Here is an 8659-nt window from a genome sequence, read left to right on the forward strand (position 1 = left end):
ACAGATTTTGGCCTGGATGTGCAGAAAGAGGAACACTCCTCCATTGGTGGTGGGATTGCAAGCTAGTATAACTTCTCTGGAAATCAGTCTGGAGGTTCATCAGAAAATTGGATACAGTACTACCTGAGGACCCAGCTATACCACTCTTGGGCGTGGTATACCCAGATGTGCTCCAACATACAACAAAGACACATGTCCACAGCAGTCTTATTTATAATAATCAGAAGCTGGAAGGAACCCAGATGCTATCAAAAACAATGACTTCATGAAATTCATACACAAATGGATGGAACTAGAAAAAATTATCCCGAGTGAGGTAACCCAATCACAAAAGTACGCACATGGTTTGCACTCACTGATAAGTGGATATTAGCCCAAAAGCTCAAATTACTCAAGATACAATCCACAGACTACATGAAGCTCAAGAAGAAGGGTGACTAAAGAGCAGATTTTTCAGTCCTTTGTAAAAGGGGAACAAAAATATTCACAGTAGGAAATATGGAGACAAAGTTGGGAGCAGACACTCAAGGAATGGCCATTCAGTGCCTGCCACACCTGGAGATCCAGCCCGTATACATACAACCATTTAACCTCAACAATATTGCTGAATCCAAGAAGTGCATGCTGACAGGAGCCTAATATAGCTGTCTCCTGAGAGGCTTTACCAGAGCATGACAAAGACAGAGGCAAATGCTAGCAGCAAACCATTGAACTGAGAATGGGTCCTCATTAAAGGAGTTAGTAAAAGGACTGAAGGAGCTGAAGGGGCTTGCAACCCCATAAGAATATCAATACCAACCAACCAGAGCTCCCAGGGACTAAACCACTACCCAAAGACTACACAGACCCATGGCTGCTGATGCATATGTAGCAAAGGATGGCCTTGTTGGGCACCAATGGGAAGAGAAGCCCTTGGTCTTGTGAAGGCTGGACCCACCCTACAACCCCCCAACTCCCTCCCCCCCCCCGTCCCCATGTAGGAGAATGTCAGGGTGGGGTGGTGGGAAGGAGGAGTGGTTGGGGAACGGAAACACCCTCATAAAAGGAGGAGGAGAGGGAATGGGATAGGGAATTTATGGACAGGAATAATGGGAATATGTATTCCCAGTTGGGAAACAGAATAACATTTGAGATATAAATTAAAAAATATCCAAAATAAAAAAAATGAATTTTCAATGGTCCTCTGTGATATCCTACAAAATAATATTAATGATTGTTTGTGATCAAAAGCTTTTTCGTTTTCATGCTTTTAGTCCCATATTGTCATGTTGCCTACAAAATACACAATAAAGCATTTGAAGGTCCAGGAAAAAGTAAAATATTGATAAGGGCACACTTTTCCAGGAGTGAGATTGTCCAGCAATTGTGTCAAAAGGCAAGTTGAAATTGAACAACTGTGTGTCTGTGTCTTTTGTCTGTGGATTCATGGGAAACCAGGTATGGGCTGATAGGGCAGACCATTCCAAGAGCTTAGGTGAGGCAGCAAAAGCTACATGCAACAAATGAAACACAATGTGGAAGGCGAGAATTCACTATTATTTAGGAGTCCTTGGCTGGATTACACACACACAGTGAAATAAGTCTAGTCAGGGGTGAACGTGGTTTCTCAGTGGCTTGAGTCATGTGGTCTCAGGACAGAAAACTGGAACAAAGCCACTCCAGCAGGGATTTACCCTCTTGGAGGAGACTGTGAGAAGCAAACAAAAGAGTTTCCTGTCTTCAGCCAGCAAATATCAAAGGAAAAAATTTTTAAATTTCATTTAACTGTTTTTAAGAAAGAAGAAAATATACAGAATTTGCCCAAGTCACATGGGGATCCCCCTCCTCTCCCTGGCAGTTTGAAACTGAAACAAAGAGTTTGGACCAAGAGGTGGTGGGAGCTCCTGCTGTGCTCAAAGGAAGGCAGAGAAAGGCACAAAGAGGCAGCTTGCTTTCAGCAAGCAGGCAAAGGATAGAGATAAATGAGATTCGATTTAATTGTCTTTAAGGACAGAAGAGAGTACAATGATAATTTTTAAAATGTTTTTTAAGTACATGTGAAATAAAGATATCCAGGCCTTTGATCTCAAATGAAGAAAATAATCAGAGATAGAAGGGATATTGAATGAAAAATGCTTTAAAGCAAATCTAAAAAGGTCTATGTCAGGAAAAATGCTCAAATTGTTTGAACAAGGGCTCCATGGTAATTCTGGGATTGTTTAGCTTGGTATGAAAGACTAGAAGACTAAGAATAGACTTACACAGTAAACAGATATTAAAATATTGAGGCATTCGATCTTAAAAACTTAGATCAAAGGCATGAGATATGATACATAGCCTGTCTTAGACAGAAGAAATTTAGGTCTGAAGAATTACATAGAGAGGGCTGACGCCTGAACCTCGCTGATCCAGGCTCCGCTCACAGCTCCCTCCTCCCAAACCCCTTTTGGAGACAGAGCTGATCTTCCAGGTGTGTGGGCAATCCTGAGACTGCAGGGCAGGAGAGACCACCACTTCTGCGGACCTTTGCCCACATCCCTGGTCCAAGAGGAAGCTGTATAGGGCCTCTGGGCACAGGAAGATAGAGGCAGTCAAGCTGCAGGAGCCCTGCGGTCCAGACTGTGCCCAGTTCTCAACAGGCCTGGTCAAACAACTCCCTGCACCCAAATTCTGTGGGAGGGAGAGCTTGACCTTCAGAGGGGCAGACACACCTGGGAAACCAGAGAAGACTACTCTCCGCCCACATTTCTGACTCTAGAGGAAAACAACTAGCACCATCTGGGCCCCCTGTACACAGGGACCCAGGAGAAGTAGGGGCACACCCTTCTGGTTCCCGCCCACAGGGACAGCTGAAAGCCAGTGGACAGGAATGACTACAAGCCTAAAAGCAGAACACTCTGTTCCCATAACTGGCTAAAACAAAACAGGAAAACAGGTCTACAGCACTGCTGACACACAGGCCTATAGGACGGTCAAACCACTATCAGAAATAGCAAAACAAGGTAACACCAAAGACAAACTGATGGTGAAAGGCAAGCACAGGAACCCAAGCAACGGAAACCAAGACTACATAGTATCATCAGAGTCCAATTCTCCCACCAAAGCAAACATTGAATATCCAAGCACACCGAAAAAGCAAGATCTAGATTTAAAATCACATTTGATCATGATGATGGAGGACTTTAAGAAGGACATAAAGAACTCCCTTAGAGAAATGCAGGAAAACACAATTAAACAAGTAGAAGCCATTAGAGAGAAAAAACAAAAAAATCCCTGAAAGAATTACAGGAAAACACAATCAAACAGGTGAAGGACTTGAAAGTGGAAATAGAAACAATAAAGAAAGCACAAAGGGAGAAGACCCTGGATATAGAAAACCAAAGGAAGACACGCGGAGCCATAGACACAGGCATAATCAGCAGAATACAAGAGATAGAAGAGAGAATCTCAGGGGCAGAAGATTCCATAGACAAAACATTGAAACAACTGTCAAAGATAATGTAAAACTCAAAAAGCTCCATGCCAAAAACATACAGGAAATCCAGGACACAATGAGAAGATCAAACCTAAGGATAATACGTATAAAAGAAAGTGAAGACTCCCAACTTAAGGGGCCAGTAATATATTCAACAAAATCATAAAAGAAAACTTCCCTAACCTAAAGAAAGAGATGCCCATAAACATACAAGAAGCCTACAGAACTCCAAATAGATTGGACCAGAAAAGAAACCCCTCCTGTCACATAATAGTCAAAACACCAAATGCACAAAACAAAGAAAGAATATTAAAAGCAGTAAGGGAAAAAGTCAAGTAACATATAAAGGCAGATCTATCAGAATCACACCAGACTTCTCACCAGACACTATGAAAGCCAGAAGATCCTGAACAGATGTCATACAGACCCTAAGAGGACACAAATGCCAGCCCAGGTAACTGTATCCTGCAAAACTCTCAATTAACATAGATGGAGAAACCAAGATATTCCATGACAAAACCAAATTGACCCAATATCTTTCTACAAATCCAGTACTACAAAGGATAATAAATGGTAAAGCCCAACACAAGAAAGCAAGCTACACTCTAGAAAAAGCAAGAAACTAATCCTTTTGCAACAAAACAAAGAGAAGACAAGCACGCAAACATAATCTCACCTTCAAACACGAATATAACAGGAAGCAACACTCACTATTCCTTAATATCTCTCAATAACAATGGACTCAATTCCCCAATAAACAGACACAGATTAACAAACTGGATACGTAATGAGGATCGAGCATTTTGCCCTCTACAGGAAGCACACCTCAGAGTAAAAGGCTGGAAAACAACTTTCCAAGCAAATGATCTGAAGAAGCAAGCTGCAGTAGCCATTAAAATATCGAATAAATCAATTTTCAACCAAAAGTCAAGAAAAAAGATAAGGAAGGACACTTCATATTGATTAAAGGAAAAATTCACCAAGATGAACTCTCAATCCTTAGTATCTATGCTCCAAATACAAGGGCACCTGCATACATAAAAGAAACCTTACTAAAGCTCAAACCACACATTGCACCTCACACAATAATAGTAGGAGATTTGAACACCCCACTCTAATCAATGGACAGATCATGGAAACAGAAATTGAACAGAGACATGAAGAGACTAACAGAAGCTATGAACCAAATGGACTTAACAGATATTTATAGGACATTCTATTCTAAAACAAAAGAATATAACTTCTTCTCACCACCTTATGGCACTTTCTAGAAAATTGACCATATATATGGGTACAAAACAGGCCTCAACAGATACAGAAAGATAGAAATAATCCTATCAGACCACCATGGGCTAAAGCTGGTCTTCACTAACAATAAGGAAAGAACACCCACATATACATGGAAGTTAAATAATGTTCTACTCAATGATAACCAGGTCATGGAAGAAATAAGGAAAGAAATTAAAGACTTATTAGATTTTAATTAAAATGAAGATACAACATACCCAAGCTTATGGGACACAATGAAAGCTGTGCTAAGAGCTATACTCATAGCTCTGAGTGCCTGCAGAAAGAAACAGGAGAGAGCATATATCAACAGCTTGACAGCACACCTAAAAGCTCTAGAACAAAAAGAAGCAAACACACCCAGGAGGAGTAGAAGGCAGAAAATAATCAAACTCAGAGCTGAAATCAACCAAGTAGAAAAAAAAAGGACTATATAAAGAATCAACTGAACCAAAAGCTGGTTCTTTGAGAAAATCAACAAGATAGATAAACCCTTAGCCAGATTAACCAGAGGACACAGAGAGTGTGTTCAAATTAACAAAATCAGAAATGAAAAGGGAGACATAACAACAAAACCAGAGGAAATTCAAAAAAATCATCAGATCCCACTACAAAAGCCTATATTCAACAAACCTTGAAAATCTGGAAGAAATGGACAATTTCCTAGACAGATACCAGGTACCGAAGTTAAATCAGGAACAGATAAACCAGTTAAACAACTACATAACTTCTAAAGAAATAGAAGCAGTCATTAAAAGTCTCCCAACCAAAAAGAGCCCAGGTCCAGACGAGTTCAGTGCAGAATTGTATCAGAACTCCATAGAAGACTTCATACCAATACTATCCAAACAATTCCAGAAAATTGAAACAGACAGAGCATTACCGAATTCCTTCTATGAAACCACAATTACTCTTATACTTAAACCACACAAAGACCCAACAAAGAAAGAGAACTTCAGAACAATTTCCCTTATGAATATTGATGCAAAAATAATCAATAAAATTCTTGCAAACCAAATCCAAGAACACATCAAAACAATCATCCATCATGATCAAGTAGGCTTCATCCCAGGTGTGCAGGGATGGTTTAATATACAGAAAACCATCAATATAATCCACTGTATAAACAAAGTGAAAGATAAAATCCACATGATCATTTCATTAGACGCCGAGAAATCATTTGACAAAATTCAACACCCCTTCATGATAAAAGTCCTGGAAAGAACAGGAATTCAAGTTCCATATCTAAACATAGTAAAAACCATATACCGCAAACCAATAGCTAACATTAAACTAAATGGAAACTTGAAGCAATCCCACTAAAATCAGGGACTAGACAAGGCTGCCCACTCTCTCCCTACTTATTCAATATAGTTCTTGAAGTTCTAGCCAGAGCAATCAGACAACAGAAGGAGATCAAGGGGATACAGGTTGGAAAAGAAGTCAAAATATCACTATTTGCAGATGATATGATAGTATATTTAAGTGATCCCAAAAGTTCCACCAGAGAACTACTAAAGCTGATAAACAACTTCAGCAAAGTGGCTGGGTATAAAATTAACTCAAATAAATCAGTGGCTTTCCTCTACACAAAAGAGAAATAAGCCGAGAAAGAAATTACAGAAACGACACCCTTCATAATAGTCACAAATAATATAAAGTACCTCAGTGTGACTTTAATCAAACAAGTAAAAGATCCGTAAAATAAGAACTTCAAGCCTCTGAAGAAAGAAATTGAAGAAGACCTCAGAAGATGGAAAGACCTCCCATGCTCATGGATTGGAAGGATTAATATAGTAAAAATGGCCATTTTACCAAAAGCGATCTACAGATTCAATGCAATCCCCATCAAAATACCAATCCAATTCTTCAAAGACTTAGAACAATTTGCAAATTCATCTGGAATAACAAAAAACCCAGGATAGATAAAACTATCCTCAACAATAAAAGGACTTCAGGGGGAATCACTATCCCTGAACTCAAGCAGTATTACAGAGCAAAAGTGATAAAAACTGAATGGTATTGGTACAGAGACAGACAGATAGACCAATAAAATAGAATTGAAGACCCAGAAATGAACCCACACACCTATGGGCACTTGATTTTTGACAAAGGAGCCAAAACCATCCAATGGAAAAAAGATAGCATTTTCAGCAAATGGTGCTGGTTCAACTGGAGGTCAACATGTAGAAGAATGCCGATCGATCCATACTTATCACCCTGCACAAAGCTTAAGTCCAAGCAGATCAAGGACCTCCACATCAAACCAGGTACACTCAAACTAATAGAAGAAAAAGTGGGGAAGCATCTTGAATACATGGGCACTGGAGAAAATTTCCTGAACAAAACACCAATGGCTTATGCTCTAAGATCAAGAATGGACAAATGGGATCTCATAAAACTGCAAAGCTTCTGTAAGGCAAAGGACACTTTTCTCTAAGGCAACCAACAGACTGGAAAAAGATCTTTACCAATCCTACAACAGATAGAGGCCTTATATCCAAAATATACAAAGAACTCAAGAAGTTAGACCGCAGGGAGACAAATAACCCTATTAAAAAATGGGGTTCAGAGCTAAACAAAGAATTCACAGCTGAGGAATGCTGAATGGCTGAGAAACACCTAAAGAAATGCTCAACATCTTTAGTTATAAGGGAAATGCAAATCAAAACAACCCTGAGATTTCACCTCACACCAGTGAGAATGGCTAAGATTAAAAACTCAGGTGACAGCAAATGCTGGCGAGGATGTGGAGAAAGAGGAACCCTCCTCCATTGTTGGTGGGATTGCAGACTGGTACAACCATTCTGGAAATCAGTCTGGAGGTTCCTCAGAAAATTGGACATTGAGCTGCCTGAGGATCCAACTATACCTGTCTTGGGCATATACCCAAAAGATGCCCCAACATAAAAAAGACATGTGCTCCACTATGTTCATAGCAGCCTTATTTATAATATCCAGAAGCTGGAAAGAACCCAGATGCCCTTCAACAGAGCAATGGATACAGAAAATGTGGTACATCTACACAATTGTAATATTACTCAGCTATCAAAAACAATGACTTTATGAAATTCGTAGGCAAATGGTTGGAACTGGAAAATATCATCCTGAGTGAGGAAACCCAATCACAGAAAAACACACATGGTATGCACTCATTGATAAGTGGCTATTAGCACAAATGCTTGAATTACGCTAGATGCCTAGAACAAATGAAACTCAAGAAGGATGATCAAAATGTGAATGGTTCACTCCTTCTTTAAAAGGGGAACAAGAATACCCTTGGCAGGGAATAGGAAGGCAAAGATTAAAACAGTGACAGAAAGAACACTCATTCAGAGCCTGCACCACATGTGACCCATACATATACAGCCACCCAATTAGACAAGATGGATGAAGCAAAGAAGTACAGGCAGACAGGAGCCGGATGTAGATCTCTCCTGAGAGACACAGCCAGAATACAGCAAATACATAGGCGACTGCCAGCAGCAAACCACTGAACTGAGAACGGGACCCCCATTGAAGGTATCAGAGAAAAGACTGGAAGAGCTTGAAGGGGCTAGAGACCCCATATGAACAACAATGCCAACCAACCAGAGTTTCCAGGGACTAAGCCAATACCTAAAGACTATACATGGACTGACCCTGGACTCTAACCTCATAGGTAGCAATGAATAGCCTAGTAAGATCACCAGTGGAAGGGGAAGCCCTTGGTCCTGCCGAGACTGAACCCCCAGTGAACGTGATTGTTTTGGGGAGGGCGGTAATGGGGGGAGGATGGGGAGGGGAGCACCCAAATAGAAGGGAGGGGGAGGGTTTAGGAGGATTTTGGCCCAGAAACCGGGAAAGAGAATAACATTTGAATTGTAAATAAAAAATACTCAAGTTAATAAAAAAAATACTAACTGTGCAAAGATGCCA

The sequence above is a fragment of the Rattus norvegicus genome, chromosome 8, assembly GCF_036323735.1.
Source record: "Rattus norvegicus strain BN/NHsdMcwi chromosome 8, GRCr8, whole genome shotgun sequence".
NCBI classification, from domain to species: domain Eukaryota; kingdom Metazoa; phylum Chordata; class Mammalia; order Rodentia; family Muridae; genus Rattus; species Rattus norvegicus.